This window comes from Amblyomma mixtum, chromosome 10, assembly GCF_055824585.1.
Source record: "Amblyomma mixtum isolate Tamu chromosome 10, ASM5582458v1, whole genome shotgun sequence".
Taxonomy (NCBI): Eukaryota; Metazoa; Arthropoda; class Arachnida; order Ixodida; family Ixodidae; genus Amblyomma; species Amblyomma mixtum.
In genome coordinates, this window is record NC_143021.1 from 99813937 (window position 1) to 99831127 (window position 17191).

General features: G+C 44.0%; 1 pseudogene; it reads left to right on the forward strand.

Annotated features, from left to right (window-relative positions):
• Positions 1-17191, forward strand: part of LOC149326528 (arylsulfatase B-like) — a 219435-nt pseudogene that overhangs the window by 75991 nt on the left and 126253 nt on the right.

The window sequence follows — 17191 nt, forward strand, 5'->3', positions numbered from 1 at the left end:
GTGCTGTAGGCACTTACAATAAAATAAACAAAAATACTTTCGTCCTACACCTTAATTGCTTCTAAAGACAGGATTTTCCGATTGTCACCTGCTTCACGGTTTTCCCTTCTCGCCGTCTAAGTTCTTTTTCTGGTTTTGAGGAATTCGAACGTGCATAATGTCGGCGCCTGTCCTTTACACCTTGCGCGGCAATGGCGACAGCGCCGCGGAAGAGCGCGTTGCGGTTGGCGACAGCAGCAGCAACAGCTTGGGCGCCCGCGTAGATGGGACCAATAAGAACAAATCAAATCAAATCAATTCAAAATCATTGTTGCTGGAGGGCACAGTCAAAAGCCAGTAATTAGCATGACAGGGACTGTACCCATTGTACATAGCAAACAGTAGCACGCACACTTCGATACACTATAAAAATAACTCATGCAAAATAATCCGTGCGAAAGCTCTGCCTGTATTGTATGTCGGTAAGGAATAGTTCGGCTCTCTGCTCAATCCTTTCCAAACAGATATCTTTGTTAATCTCACCGCATACATTTTCTCTTGCCGCTGTAGTGTCTCCACACGTTTATCTCAATAAAACCTACAAGTATGAACTCCAGCACTCGTTAAACCCGTAACGAGTGCTTAAGTTACACACAGTACCGACTGGTTTCAAGGGCAAAGCCAGCTGCACTGCACAAAGGCGTCATCAGCACAGCGCAGCGTATCATGCATGTTGTTCTTGGTTGGTCACCTTAGCTGGTTGATAATTTGGTTTGCCTCCATCCTGTTCATACACATCATCAATGTGGCAGTCATTATGTCGCAAAATGGCAAGATCTGTACATGTACTAATGTCCCTGTTTTCTGTTTCGGCTTTCTTCATGACCATCGTGATGCCTAACCTCTCTGAAATCTTTGTTTGGCGCACGCACACTGAGAGAAACGGGTCTGTCTCGTAGCCCCTTATATAACCACAATGCTCAGTTTAAATATCCTATTTATATCGAGCATTGGAGAAAGATCTGTGTCGATGAACAAAGCTGGTGGATGGGTATGCGATGTGACATCATTGTTTCTGCAGCAGTTCTTCCCAAGAAATGAGAGTTCACGATGCCTACAATATTAGCACAATTTTTATGTTCTTTGAATTCTGTATGTTAAGATTCAGAATGCCATCATTGTTGACGATTCGGTATCACATCGGACAGTGGCGATATGGCTCACATTTAATATATTATTAACGATGTCAACCGCATGCTCCGCTTCATTTGTAGCAACTTTTCCCTTGCCCCTATACCTGTGAAACTACTGCTCTACAAAACACTCGTCCGTTCAGAAATTGAGTACACTGCTCCAGTATGGGACCCATACTCTAACTCTCTCACTGTGTAGCTTGAATCCATCCAAAATCGCTCTGCAAGCTTCCAAATGGCCAATTACTCCCGCCATGTCAGTGTTTCAGAAATGAAAAGAACGCTTAATCTTCCACATCTTGCCATACGGCGCCGCATTTCGCGCGTCTGCACATTTTATGAAATATATAACAGCAACAAAAACCTAAATCAGTCCTTGTTTACTCCTCCGGTGCACATATCGTCCCGCAGATATCATCACCTACAGGTGTACATTCCACAGTGCAGGTCTGTCCAATATCTTAATTCCTTCGTCCCCAAAACTGCGTCGGACTGGAATCACGTGCCCTCCACTGTCGTCGCCATCAATGATTCTGATAAATTCAAAGATACTGTTAATTCTTCTGAATTGTAAGTGTTTATTTATTTCTTATTTTTTATTTTTATTTTTTTTCCACTCCTCTCTATAACGCCTCACCGGATTGAGAGTTATAAAATGAAACGAAATGAAATTAAAGTACCACACATCGTTAGATAGAAAAGCCGTGAATGGAAACGTCGTTACTTGCCCTAAGAGTTCTGTCAGATTTTTTTTTTATTATTATTTTTTTGTTTGGTACCTGCATCGCCTTTCAGCATTACAGCAAGGGGGCACTTTCACATTCAAAAAACAAAAATCATGCACTTAACCCGTGAAAAAAGGCATCATTAGGTAGAACATTAACAATATGTGGCGGCAAAGCATTCTATTCGCGAACTGTTCGCAGAAAAAACGAATAACGGAGTACGTCACCTTTAAAAGGAAATTCATGAAGCTTTAAATTGTGGTCCCTTCGCTTCGAGACATAGAAAGGCGGCTTCAAATATTTTGATCCGTCTATGCCAGTCTTGGAATAGAAAATGTTGTGCAAAAATTTTAATCTCAGATTTCTTCTTCGAGTTCTAAGTTCTGGCCACTGAAGATTCATTTTGCTTTCCGAGATACTGAGTGTCCTGGAATAGTTTCCAAGTACAAAGCGGACTGCCTAATTTTGAATTTTTTCCAATTTGTCAATAAGTTCTTGTGTGTGCGGGTCCCAGCACACTGATGCATATTCGAGTACTGTGCGGACGCGAGTAAAATATAGTTGTTCTTTGAGATGCTGTGGAAGGTGGCTGAAATTTCTTCTCAACAAACCTATAAGCATCTTGATAAGCATATTCACTCTCAGTTCTCAATCGACGATGGCCGCCGCGGTGGCTCAGTGGCTATGGTGCTCGGCTGCTGGCCCGAAAGACGCGGGTTCGATCCCGGTCGCGGCGGCTGAATTTCTTTGGAGGAGAAATTCGAGGCCCGTGTACTGTGCGATGTCAGTGCACGTTAAAGAACCCCAGGTGGTCGAAACTTCCGGAGCCCTCCACTACGGCGTCTCTCATAGCCTTAGTCGCTTTGGGACGTTAAACCCCATAAACCAAACCAAACCAACCATCAATCGACGATGAAAATTTTCATGTTTTTGTGAGTTTATTTTGAACCTCTCTGAATTGTATTTGTTGACACTGTCATTGAAATGCTACTTCAATTGAATACTAAACTTTCTCTAGAACAGGCCAGCCTTCCCAATGCATCACGAGGGAAAATGTGCTGAGTCACAGTCTAGCTTTGCCTGAAAATCTTTTGCGTTTCTTTGCCGTATTGTTTTGTGCCGTCTGGCGGGTTGGAACAAAAATCATTCTTATTTTAAGAATGGTAACTGTCTCTGTGTGAAAAACTGCAGTCTAATCAATAAAACTGCATCCTATTCTAGGCTAATCGAACCAAATACTCTCAAAATACTGAAATTTAAAGATGAACAGAACCCTGTTCAGACCAGCTGCACGAAAGAATTCTCTACGCTCCTCAATTCGTAACAGCCATACAGAAGTTTAGGGCACCTTCTGACAAATCCGAACAAATTGATTTATTTTCCAGATTTCACCAAAACCTTTCACAAGGTGGAAAAAACAGCGCAAACTTAGACAGAAAACACGGAAAAGAGGGGAGACACTACTTCAGCGCTTTTAGTGTCTCCCCTCTTTTCTGTGTTCTCTGTCTAAGTTCTCGCTGTTTTTTCTACCATGAATTCACACCAACAAGCTCAAATGTCTGCTTTGCTACAGTTACTTTCACAAGGTGCCGCATAGCAAGCTTCTTTTGAAATTAGAGCAGATAAGTGTTCCTCCCTTTCTCTTTGGCTGGACAGCAGCTTATCGACAACTCAGGACGCTGTTTGTGGAGATACGCGGTTCTTGCTCCTCCCTACTGCCTCTAACTTCTGCGGTCACTCAGGAAAGCATGCTTGGTTACTCGGTTTTCTGCGGCTAACCTTTTTATTCCGGCTGTGAAAACTTTTCTGTTTGCTCGTGATTACATGATTTATTGCTTTTATGCCTTCCGTTTCCGACCAGTAAAATCGAGACGATGCTCGGCTCAGTATTCTGAGATCTAGTGATACTATTTCTTGTTAAATATAAACCCCCCCCCCCAAAAAAAAAAAGAACTGTGTTCCTGCGTAGGACCAGAAAGAAGAATCCGTTTCACTCATCTACTTTAATAATGGAGTTTTAGCCAAAATAGTTAAAAAGTACAAAACGCGTGATGCACTGAGATGCGTGCCTCCTTAAGTTGTCCGTTATTCGCGCGCATGCAGAATAGCAGTTGCGGCGTCGACATGTGGGAGAACGAGGCCCTTGCAGCAGATACTGACGGTGTGTACAGAACCCAGCTGTTCACCGACAGGGCGGTCGACATCATCCGTCATCACGACACGAAAAAGGTGCGCTACTTTGAGCCTTGTTTGGAAAAAAAATTAATGTGTTTTACAGCTAATTTGCACTTGCAGTAGCAAGATATTCATCACAATACAAAAAATGCGCGCTACTTTGAGCTTCCTTTGAAAAAATCAAGCTTTTTTTGCCTCTAATATGCACTTTCCGTAGCAACAGATCTCTAAGCGCTGCTCTCTGAGTGCCTATCCGTAGTATCTGAGTGCCTAGATATAAGAGTCTTTCTTTGCTCTGTCCATGGGCCACGTTTCAGGAATTTTAAAGTCTGGAAGGTGACAAAAACTTGTGGCGAAAGATAAATAAGCTCCTCTTCAAAAGGCTAAAAAAAGTAATGTAATGTTCTCACAATCCCAGAGCTAGAACTATGGGAAACACTGCTAAGCCCGCCAGTAACAGACCAGTATGTCTTGCACAGGTTACTCTTGAATAAGGCGATACTATTCCTCTGAATCAACCGTAGCCTATGAAAAACATCTTCCACATGCTCCGTTTCGTTCATTTCCACTCGAATATGTGGCAGCGCCAGGGAGTGACATTCAATAGTTTCGGCGTTATCAATACACCCTTGTGCATTTGCAAAAAAGGAAAGCGTTCATGCTGATTTTCCGCAACGTTGGATTAGCAAAATATTCATGGAAAGTATAGAGGTATTGAAAGAAACATAAACAGGGTTGTTTTGCCGGTACAAATCGTCAAAGCGAACAGTAGCCTAAATAAGTCCGAAACTATTCAGAAGAGGGCTGAGTCGGGCTGGTTGGTTCATGTTGAATGGTACGGCAAAACAGCGCTGACGGACGGGACGGAAGAAGATGAGACAAACACAACACAGACAAACAGCGCATGTGTTTGTCTCATCTTCTTCCGTCCAGTCCGTCAGCGCTGTTTTGCCGTACCATTCAACATGAACCAACCAGCCCGACTCAGCCCTCTCCTTGAATTCATTTCTTGTACATCGGGCACTTTCCTTTCCGCCTATTGCCTCCGCTCATCTGTTCAGCGCATGTGTTTGTCTCACCTTCTTCCGTCCCGTCCGTCAGCGCTGTTTTGCCGTACCATTAAACTATTCAGAACTTCACAAAAATGATGCGCAGAAAAACATTGACAGCAGCCGTAATTCGGGTTTTCTGCTGAAGCGCGCTTTTGCTTGTGTGCTAGCATAGACGGCAAAACCTGACTGCCTCGGGAAAAACAGCTCAATTTGAGTGATCACCAGTATCACGTTGTTGAAAATGCTTCCTAATGCTGTGCGCTACTTTGCTGTGGTTCCTAATGCTGTGGTTCGGCTTGTGCTCATGGTGAAATTTAGAGGATTGCAGTTCTCACACTCCACTCCGCGCAGCGACGAACGGTATTCCGTTCGTGGCATGACCCATTGTTTCCACGTTCCAGTCTTGCACTTTATGTCGCAGCCCTTGTTCCTCTACTTGGCACCCACTGCTGCCCACGGACAATCCAAGAATTTGACAACTAACGCTCCTCGAAGAAACCTGGCAAAATTTCCCTACATCGCTGACCGGAACAGGACGCTGCTGGCTGGTGAGAAGTTCGTACTGCGTTATATATAGAGAGTGCCCAGCGAGCCGGATTTGTGAACGTCATTACGCGCGTCTTATTAGCTGCGCCCGCAACACTAGTGATGTCATACAGCGCGCTATACGAATACGAGGCTCCTGGAACTAAACGGTCGCTTTTGGTTTGCCGTCCTCGACGCTCTAGGAAACATTTATAGGTGAGTTCACAACACGGGGAATTGCATTTGTCGCTAGTGGCGTGGTAAAAGTGTCCGTCTCCATACTTCAACTGAGCCTGCCATTTTTGCGTCACCGATCAGCTGAGTTGCGATACTTTACTGAGAAACCAAACCATTCATAAAGTATCGCGTTTGTGTGGCGTTTGGTTATCCGGCCCCCGTTCAGCGCTGCCAAGCCTTACGCGTTCATTAAGCTTTATTTTTTTGGAACTTCTGCAGTAGACGGAGCTCGTACTGACGGGCGCAGGGGATGGCGATGCGCCCCATTGTTCTGTCACCCAAGTGGCGTAGTCGCCAGCGCCAGAGTAACAGGATGCATTTAGTAAGCTCTGCTTGAGTTCCAGGCTAGTGGTAAAGGGAAACAATTGGCCGCAAGTGGTTTCACTGGACCTACAACAGCGGTTACGGAAGCTGCAGAGAATAGGTTATCTTATTTGATGTGTTCTACGAACCGAAACGGATAAAAGAGAGGGCAGATGCCATTCGCCGCAAATACCATGAGCTGAGTCGAAAAGATGCGATTTCTAGTAGGCATTCTCCGAAGAAAGCAATCCATAGAGAACACTTCACTCACCGAGGCGGTGAAAGTTTACTTCACGCTTATATGGGAACTGTGGCGGCGGAGGACGCCATTGCCTGCGTTTTGCCGCCGTAATCAGTGACCATGAAGACGCCGCCACTGACCTGTCCATCACCCTCCCCCCCACCTGTGCCTGGAAATAGGCGATGGATAGCAGCAGAAGGGATCGCAATAAATGAAGGCTGTCCAAAAGCAAATCTTGTAAAAAAAGGGAACGCTCCACGTTTTCTGCATGCGAGGAAGTCGCGATTGCTATCACGCAGAAAAAAGACTCCTCAGCCACAGCACTGCTAGAAACGGGCGAAGGTTTTTTTGTTGAACGCGTGCTCAATGAAACCTCTGAATCCGACATTCAAGAAGCAATCACAACGTGCATAATCTACAACACCACAGCCAGCAAGAACTCTGCAGCTGTGGAAGCGCGAGCCAGCTGCACTGTAGACGATTCGCTGTGTTCCACTTCGTAGGATGCTCAGCTTCAGACAGCTGCGTTGAATTACCACACAGCCTATTAAAAGTGATTCACAGCTTTTGTTTAACACCTTCATTTTCGTTAACCCCTTCATTCGAAGGTTTTGTTGGTTGAACAGTTCAAAAAAGCAGCATTTTCTTTGGGAACTTTTCTTCTGGACTCCACAACCAAGACAAAAGGAATTTTCAGTTTCCCAGCAGCGTTGTCTGGGAAACTGAAAATGCAGAACGCTAAAATATTTTCATGATGGCACATGTCATAAGCGATGCGTAAATTAGGAGGCTCGACTACGGCTGCATGAACCTAAATGCTATTTGGAGGCATAATTGGTGCCCATGCTGCAAAAGAAGACACAATGCACATAATGCTCTAGTTTTGAGGACATGCTTCCAGTTCTTAATACCAAGTAGTGTGCAGTCGGGACTTCTAATCCTGCGACAGCGCGCTAGCGGCGTACATTTATTTATTCATGATATCACCGGGGTTAATATCCGTATAATAAAGTGTGGGTGGCGGATGTATATCACCAAAAAGAGAAAGAACATCACGGAGGCACAGAAAAATAACAACAGAATTACAGTGGGCTAAGTTGCCCGAGAAATATATAAAAAACACCCTTCAAGAAAGCACGCTGCACACTTTCGTTGACAAAAAAAAAACCCCAAAACATAAAGAATACTAACAACCTCAAACAGAAAACGGTAAATGGTCGGTAAGCATGGCTAATTCTAACCACAAAAGAAACAAACAGAAATTATACAATCAGGAACAGCATAACAAAATACTAAACGTACTTTTAACGAGTGTACGGTCCTTAATGTGTAAAAAAATCGGGACCACCGGGCCGACACGAACTGGCAGAATGCGAAAGCATTCACGCCTCTTCGGCAATCGTCGCCTCTCTTTGCCTCTTTGTAACTTTTTGTTTCGTAATTTAACTACTGAATTAGCGTAAGTATCTTATGCTTTAATTAAGTATTTAATTAAATTTGGTTTTTCAAATTTGGCGCTTTGGATGATTTCACGTCCACTAACTATATCCCAACCCAGCCCATTCAACCGTCCAACGGTGTTGGCTTACAATTAATTAGCTAATTAATTTAAATCAATAAAACTTTTTGTTAGATTAATTACCACACATCAAATATATTTTAATTATTTAGAACTCTATTTTCACTCCTTTGCCTATTTTTGCACTATTTTGCCGACCACGGCTGTTTTTCCGCCCACTGACTATATCGACGTCCACACTATTTCGACGTTTTTCCGACATTTTCGTCTGTGATTAATTAACTAGTCATTTATCAACATAATTTTTTTGCGCAGCATCCTCACATCATCCTCTTTCGATTACAACCACTCCTTTGTTGGACCACTCTTCTGAGAACGTAACAACTGCTGCGGACAGGTTTCGGTGACACCACCCCGCCGACGTAGCCTAGAAATGCTTTCGCATCAATAATGATGCAGGCATCTTATTCCCCTTAGTTTAAATTTTTAAAGGAAATGAATTGGCGAAGATTACAGTTTAGCATTGCGTTATGATAACTTTGTGTTGGTGATGCCGGCGAGCAGAGAAAAATGGGACTCGGTCAATCCGAAATGTCCGCAGTGACTCGTTATGATAAAATATCTTCTGCAAAAATTTCGAGGCCCTCGCTAAGCTTAGCGAGGGCCTCGGTTCTGGCAGCCTTGACGCCATAGGAAGCATAAGAGGGTTCTCACACAGCTTCCACCCTCGCCGTTCGATGACGTTCTACGTCACACCAGCAGTAACTCAGGACGTTCTACGTCACACCAGCGGTAACTCAGGACGTTCTACGTCACACCAGCGGTAACTCAGAACGTTCTACGTCCGCCGCTTGCGAACGTGGGTGGCGCTGATGAACACTCTCAATGTTAGGTTAAAGCTGCCGCGGTGGCTCAGTAGCTATGGTGCTCGGCTGCTGACCCAAAAGACGCGGGTTCGATCCCGGCCGCGGCGGCTAGAATTTCTTTGGAGGAGAAATTCTAGAGGCCCGTGTACTGTGCAATGTCAGTGCACGTTAAAGAACCCCAGGTGGTCGAAATTTCCGGAGCCCTTCACTACGGCGTCTCTCATAGCCTTAGCTGCTTTGGGACGTTAAACCCCACAAAACCACAAACAAAACCACAATGTTAGGTTATTTGTAAACACAAATACCCCCGAAAGCAGAAGATTTAACAGCCGTCGCCGTAGCTCAGAGGTAGAGCACCGGATGCGTAATTCGGAGGTCGTGGGTTCGGAATCCACCAACGGCATGTCGTTGTTTTTTCTTCTGCTTTTCTAATCAATTAGCTTTAAGCGATAACATATTCAGTAATATTCTAAATTGATCAACAACACAAAGTAAATAAATAAATTAAAAATTCCCTGTGCCATTTCGTTTCTGTGCCTGTTGGCTTCTCTCTTATTTATAACGAACCCCTCCTTCCATTTCTCTTGTTTGCTTAATTGCTTAGCGAGGGCCTCGGTTCTGGCAGCCTTGACGCCATAGGAAGCATAAGAGGGTTCGCACACAGGTTCCACCCTCGCCGTTCGATGACGTTCTACGTCACACCAGCGGTAACTCAGTACGTACTACGTCCGCCGGTTACGAACGTGGGTGGCGCTGATGAACACTCTCAATGTTAGGTTATTTGTAAACATAAATACCCCCGAAAGCCGAAGATTTAACAGCCGTTGCCGTAGCTCAGAGGTAGAGCACCGGACGCGTAATTCGGAGGTCGTGGGTTCGGATCCCACCGGCAGCATGTGGTTGTTTTTTCTTCTGCTTTTATAATAATAATAAGAATGCCTTTATTTTCCACCACAAGGATGAGGGAGGCAGAGAGAAAAAGCTAGGGGTGTAGCTTGACGAGCTCTCGCCTCCCCAAAAATAGATATAAGTTGTACAGGAAAAATATGCAGACAGCATAGCAGCATACCAGCAAAGCTTAAAGAAAGAAAAACGTGGCAGTAATACTAAAGAAATAAAGGAAGCATGAACAGAACCTATTTTTTGACACAACTGTAATACTTTGTAACGCGTAAAAATCAAACGTAAAGGCAAAATGACACAAAAATTAGAAATTGCAAAATTGTAATCACATAAATTTAAACACAATTACAGGAATTACAATTCAGAAGTTACAAAATCACAACCACAAAAAAAATTATACAAAATTACAGAAATTACAATTCAAAGTTACACCCGGTTACATATACTTGAAACAAAGTTTTGCAACTCTTTTTTTCGAGTGCTCAACAGTCATGTTGTGGCTATGGCAGAGGTTTAGATAATGCGGTAGACTATACCTAAGCATCTGTTTGCCATACCCTGTTCTGTATGAATAAATGTGCCATATTTCGTTTTTTCTTGTTTTGTACGATGCGTGTTTTTTGCATAATGAAGCCAGTGTGGCAATGAAAGGAGTATTGTTTTTATTTTCGGTTTTGTATTTAAAGAGTAAGTAGTATGCATATAAATCATTAATTGGCATTATGTCCCCTTCCTCGAAAAGTGGTTTGGATGGGTGGTCATATGCTACATTATATACTATTCTAAGAATTCTTTTTTGTTGGGTGAGTAATTTTCGGAGGTTTGTGAAAGATGTATTTCCCCATACCAAGTGACAGTAATTTAGATGCGAGCAGAACAATGACTTATACAGAATCATTTTCACATTTACAGGCAGAATGTTTTTGTGAGCGTAAACTGCTCCTATGACACGGGATAGTTTAGATGCTATGTAATTTGTGTGCTCGTCCCAAGTCATTTTCTCATTGAAAAATACACCTAGTATTTTGAAAGAGCTAACAACATCTATTTTAAAGTTATCAAGAAATATACCATCATTATTTTGGATGTTCTTGTTCTTGGGGCGGAAAATAATAGACATGGCAGTTGCGCGAAACACACACACACAAGACAGGTTACGGGACGAGCGCAAACTTACAACTGATTTTATTCAAAATACAAGGCACATATTTAAAGGAAGAAAAATAGAATGCACTTTGAGCATGCGCATCGAGATTACACATAATGTAGCAATCAGAAGCATACCAAGGTCTGAACTTACATCGTCTTATCGAGAAAGGCTACCTCACTATTGTACTGTGCAACCGAAGAATCACTGATACATGCTTGTCCTCTTTTCTTTATGAAATACGCTTCCATCACTTCACGTGCAATTGAATCTCGACTTTTGCCCAGAACTCTGATCTCATTAAGCCGTGGCCGACAGTGACTGCAGGACAGGCAATGCTTTGCCAAATTTGATCCCTCCCCCGTTGTTAACGATAACCCATGTTCCCGTGCGCGATTTTTTAGTTCTTTTGAGCAACCACCACGCTATGACGACCCACGATATGGTGAATGAGGTTTTATTTCAGTTCAGGCAACATGGTAAAGGTCTAACTTTTACTCATGAAATGCCTTCGGGGGACTGCCTGCAGTTTTTAGATATCCACATTATCTTTTCGAACAGTGGTGTGTGCTGGTTGTACCGTCCCAGAGCCCAAAAAGGTCTGTTGCCCTATAGTTCGGAGCACTCCAAAACTGTGAAGAGAGGGATTGCTGCTCTGCGTCTAGAGTCTGCCCTCATGAAATCGTGTCCTCACAGAGTGCAGGAAAGTTTTAATGATCAGGTCGGCAGGCTTTTATCTGCCGGGTTCCCCCGTGCGATCGTGGCGGCTGTGGCTGAGACGCTACTGCAAAAGATGAAAGGGAAAGCGCGGCAAAGGGCGAAAAGCAAAGCAAGACCAGTAGTCATGCCGTACGTGCACAATATGTCACACAACCTGAAGAAGGTGGCGGGAAAGTACAATGTGCCAATGGTGTTTACAGCACCGTCCAAACTGGCAAAGCTATGCCCCCGCATCACCAATCAAGGAATAAAGAAAAGTGGTTGTGACAAGAAGCACGCTAGGCCCTTTGCAGAATGCGCCGTCGGAGTTGTCTACGAAATACCACTGACTTGTGGAAAAACGTACGTAGGCCAGACTGGACGCTGCTTGAACGATCGCGCACGGGAACATGGGTTATCGTTAACAACGGGGGAGGGATCAAATTTGGCAAAGCATTGCCTGTCCTGCAGTCACTGTCGGCCACGGCTTAATGAGATCAGAGTTCTGGGCAAAAGTCGAGATTCAATTGCACGTGAAGTGATGGAAGCGTATTTCATAAAGAAAAGAGGACAAGCATGTATCAGTGATTCTTCGGTTGCACTGTACAATAGTGAGGAAGCCTTTCTCGATAAGGCGATGTAAGTTCAGACCTTGGTATGCTTCTGATTGCTACATTTTGTATAATCTCGATGCGCATGCTCAAAGTGCATTCTATTTTTCTTCCTTCAAATATGTGCCTTGTATTTTGAATAAAATCAGTTGTAAGTTTGCGCTCGTCCCGTAACCTGTCTTGTGTGTGTGTGTTTCGCGCAACTGCCATGTCTGAAGTATTCAACCAACTAGCCCGACAACACGTTCTACTTAAAATAATAGCTTTAGTTTTTGAGGTATTGATCTTGAGGGCGTTAAATCTTGTCCACTTTTCAAGTTGAGTAAGCGTTGTGTTTGGTTTTTGCAATCATAGATGAGGCGCATGACCCGGAAAAAAGCAAGGTGGTGTCGTCTGCATATATTACAATTTTTGTTTCTTTGTCTGTTTGTGTTATGTCATTCACATATATATTAAAAAGGAATGGGCCCAAGATGCTGCCTTGGGGCACACCAGATAAGATAGCTTTGACATCTGATCGGTGACCGTCTAATTCTACCTACTGCTGTCGATGTTTAAAATAACTGCTCAAAAGTAACAAGGATTGTCCACGGAAACCATATACATGAAGCTTTTTAAGCAGTAACATGTGGTTAAGATGATCAAAGGCCTTCGAAAAATCTACATATATTCCTAAAGGTAAGCATTTGTCATCAAAAGAGTTTAAAATGAATTCTTTTTGTTCTAGCAAAGCAACTTCCGTAGACAGATTTTTCCGAAATACAAATTGTGAAGATGTCATTATATTATGCTTATTACAGAAGTTATTCATCCGGGACAAAATTATTTTTTCAAACCCTTTGGAGAAAATAGGCAATATTGCCAATGGCCTATAGTTTGCAAAGTCATTTTTATCTCCCTTTTTGTATACAACTGTTACCTTTGCAGTCTGCATCTTCTGTGGAAACACGCCATTGGCTAGACATAGGTTAAATATATGTGTGATATAGGGTGCAATTATGTCGAGGACATGTTTCACAGGTTTAATCTTAATACCGTCAGCATCGCTACTTCCGCTGTTATTTAATGCCAGAAATACTGACACTACTTCAGCCTCTGTAACAGGACTTAAGAAACAGGTGTGATCCACGGTGCACTTTATGTAATTCAAAGCCATTTCATCATATTCATTTCTTTTCAGTTCCACAAAAAAGTCATTAAACGCATCTGCTAACGTCTTGCCAGACCATTCTTCATTTTGGTGAATAAGTGTTTTAACTTGAGTTGGATTGCTAGGCTTTAGTAGCATGTTTAGCTTTTTCCAAGTTATGTCGGTCCTTGATGTTGAATTAGAGAAGAAATTGCGACAATATTCACCTCTAACAGCTCTGATGTCTTTATTTAATTTGTTACGCACAGTTTTGTATGCTTTAAAGAAATTGGGATCACGTGTTTTTAGGAACTTCTTGTACATCCTATCTTTTGCTAGGATTCTGGTGAGCAAACAAGGTGTTATCCATGGCTTACGGATCTTTTTTGACTGCCTTAGGTGCTTCTGAGGGAACGTAGAATTATATAATCTCACAAAATTACTCAAGAATAAGTTATATGCAGAATCCGGTTCTGTTTCTCGGAGGACATTCCTCCAGTCGAAGCTGTTTATTACGTGTCTAAAAAGTTCTAAAGTTTTAGGTGTTATTTCTTGGTAAAAAACAGGTGCGCTCTTGCGACGTGCGTTGTTTTTCTCAACGCAGAAGTATATGACATTATGGTCACTAATATCTGTGCATAGTACACCGGCTTTGCATGACGATGTGTATCTATTTGTTATAAATAAGTCTAGAAGCGTCACAGACGCGGTGGTAACGCGGGTAGGAGAGCTGATAACATTTGTGCATCCGAAGGACTGAATGAGTTGTTCCATTTCTCGCTTATCTGCTGTATCAGCTAGCATGTTGATATTAAAGTCTCCGCCAAGTACAACACCGTACATGTTATCACCAACGAAGGCCAAAAAAGATTCCAACAAGGCAAAGAAATTGCGAAGGTCTCCAGATGGGGGGCGGTAAACAACAGAAACAATGGTTTTGTCCGATATTAATGACAGAATTTCATAATCTGGATGGATGCATGAATAGGCCGACAAAAGTTCACACGAAAGTTCCCTTTTTACCATTATTGAAACTCCACCGCCACGACCGACAGTTCTGTTCAGATGAAAATTACTATACAAATTCAAATTCAATGTGTTTGAATTGTCAACATACCAAGTTTTCGTTAACATCACAAAGTCAAATTGGCACTGGAATTCGGCGAACAATGTTTCAAGTTCAGCAACTTTATTTTTCGCGGATTGCACATTCAGATGAAAAAACTTAAGAAAATTAGAGTATTCCTCGGCAGATAACTTCAAAACATCTGATGGCAAAACGTAATTTGCGTCAGCCATGGCGAACTCTGGGGCCATGGTTAAAATCGGGGGACCGAGGGACCTAAGCGAGCTTATCTAAATCACTTTGATGGCGAATGATGATAGCGTTTTGACCGTCTGTCTGGCGAACGTAGACGTTCCCATTTCGATGCCAAGCGTACTTGAAGCCATGTATCAGTGCCCAGCTTTTCACGTTGTTCTGTTTCTTTTCGTTAGGTTCTCAAGGATGTGGCGTGGCTCATTTGAAGTGTTCAGTTCCTTTCTTTGGTTTAGAAATGCTTCCTTTACCGACTGCCTAACAAAACGGACGGTGATCTCTGGCACCTTACCCTTTGCCGCGGGTAGCCTGTGAATGGCAGCAATGTCGTTATCGGTTAATTCAGGGACCTTAATCTTTCTTGATACTTCATTTACCTTTGACAGCAGGTTTTCTCTGTCAGTTACGGGGACGCCATGAAACTCAAGCTTAAGTTTCCTGATCTGCCATTCTAGCTCATCAACTTCCTTCATGATCTCTGCTTTATCACTTGTTGTTTCGTTGTTTTCGATTTTGTCAACACGTTTCTTCAGCTCGCCTATTTCTTTGTCCTGACGACGGATGTGTGCCAGTATCTCGTCATACTAACTGGACATTAACTGAACTGATTGTCCGATACTTTCAACGGTATACTTGAGTGTTACGAGTCCGTCCACCTTTTCATGCACGCCAACCAAAAGAGCTGAAAAGTCGGGTTCGGTCTTGGGCTTGCTTTCTTGCGCACCCCTCGACCGACCAGTTCTACAAGTGGGACAACGCCATGCGTTATTCCAAGACTCGCCCTTTGACTTAAATGTGTTTTCAGACACGTTCGAGCAGTTTCCGAAGTGATATCGGTAACTACATACCGAGCAAAGTATCCCTTCACTCTCCGTACATTCCTCATTACAACACAAGCATATAACACTTTCAGAAGGAGGCATAGTGGGCAGCAGTGGCAGCGGCTCTAAGTACGATCTGTTATGCAAAAAATGACAAATTCGAGACCAACCTGCAAAAAGGGCACAGTATGCTGGTTACGTTGTGCACAGGGCGTTGGTATGCTGCCACTGCTGCCAAAAGGTCCCACGATGTCCGTGCGTTCCTTCTTGTAGTGTGATGCTGGCTACGGCGCTGATGTCACTTGTCGAATTCGCATGCGCAGGTAGGCTTTCGGGCAGTCGACGACGCCCCCTTGTTTCTTTTTCTTTTTGGTGACTGAGGTGGGTATCGCAGGATATCTTGATCCGATACACAACTGCAAAAAGGGCAGAGTATGCTGGTGACGTTGTGTACAGGGCGTTGGTATGCTGCCACTGCTGCCAAAAGGTCCCACGATGTCCGTGCGTTCCTTCTTGTAGTGCGATGCTGGCTATGGCGCTGATGTCACTTGTCGAATTCGCATGCGCAGGTAGGCTTTCGGGCAGTCGACGACGCCCCCTTGTTTCTTTTTCTTTTTGGTGACTGAGGTGGGTATCACAGGATATCTTGATCCGATACACAACTGCAAAAGGGGCAGAGTATGCTGGTGACGTTGTGCACAGGGCGTTGGTATGCTGCCACTGCTGCCAAAAGGTCCCACGATGTCCGTGCGTTCCTTCTTGTAGTGCGATGCTGGCTACGGCGCTGATGTCACTTGTCGAATTCGCATGCGCAGGTAGGCTTTCGGGCAGTCGACGACGCCCCCTTGCTTCTTTTTCTTTTTGGTGACTCAGGTGGGTATCGCAGGATATCTTGATCCGATACACAACTGCAAAAAGGGCAGAGTATGCTGGTGACGTTGTGAACAGGGCGTTGGTATGCTGCCACTGCTGCCAAAAGGTCCCACGATGTCCGTGCGTTCCTTCGTGTAGTGCGATGCTGGCTACGGCGCTGATGTCACTTGTCGAATTCGCATGCGCAGGTAGGCTTTCGGGCAGTCGACGACGCCCCCTTGTTTCTTTTTCTTTTCGGTGACGAAGGTGGGTATCGCAGGATATCTTGAGCCGATACACAACTGCAAAAAGGGCAGAGTATGCTGCAAAAAGGGCAGAGTATGCTGGTTACGTTGTGCACAGGGCTTTGGTATGCTGCCACTGCTGCCAAAAGGTCCCACGATGTCCGCGCGTTCCTTCGTGTAGTGCGATGCTGGCTACGGCGCTGATGTCACTTGTCGAATTCGCATGCGCAGGTAGGCTTTCGGGCAGTCGACGACGCCCTCTTGTTTCTTTTTCTTTTCGGTGACGAAGGTGGGTATCGCAGGATATCTTGAGCCGATACACAACTGCAAAAAGGGCAGAGTATGCTGCAAAAAGGGCAGAGTATGCTGGTTACGTTGTGCACAGGGCGTTGGTATGCTGCCACTGCTGCCAAAAGGTCCCACGATGTCCGTGCGTTCCTTCTTGTAGTGCGATGCTGGCTACGGCGCTGATGTCACTTGTCGAATTCGCATGCGCAGGTAGGCTTTCGGGCAGTCGACGACGCCCCCTTGTTTCTTTTTCTTTTTGGTGACGGAGGTGGGTATCGCAGGATATCTTGAGCCAATACACAACTGCAAAAAGGGCAGAGTATGCTGGTTACGTTGTGCACAGGGCGTTGGTATGCTGCCACT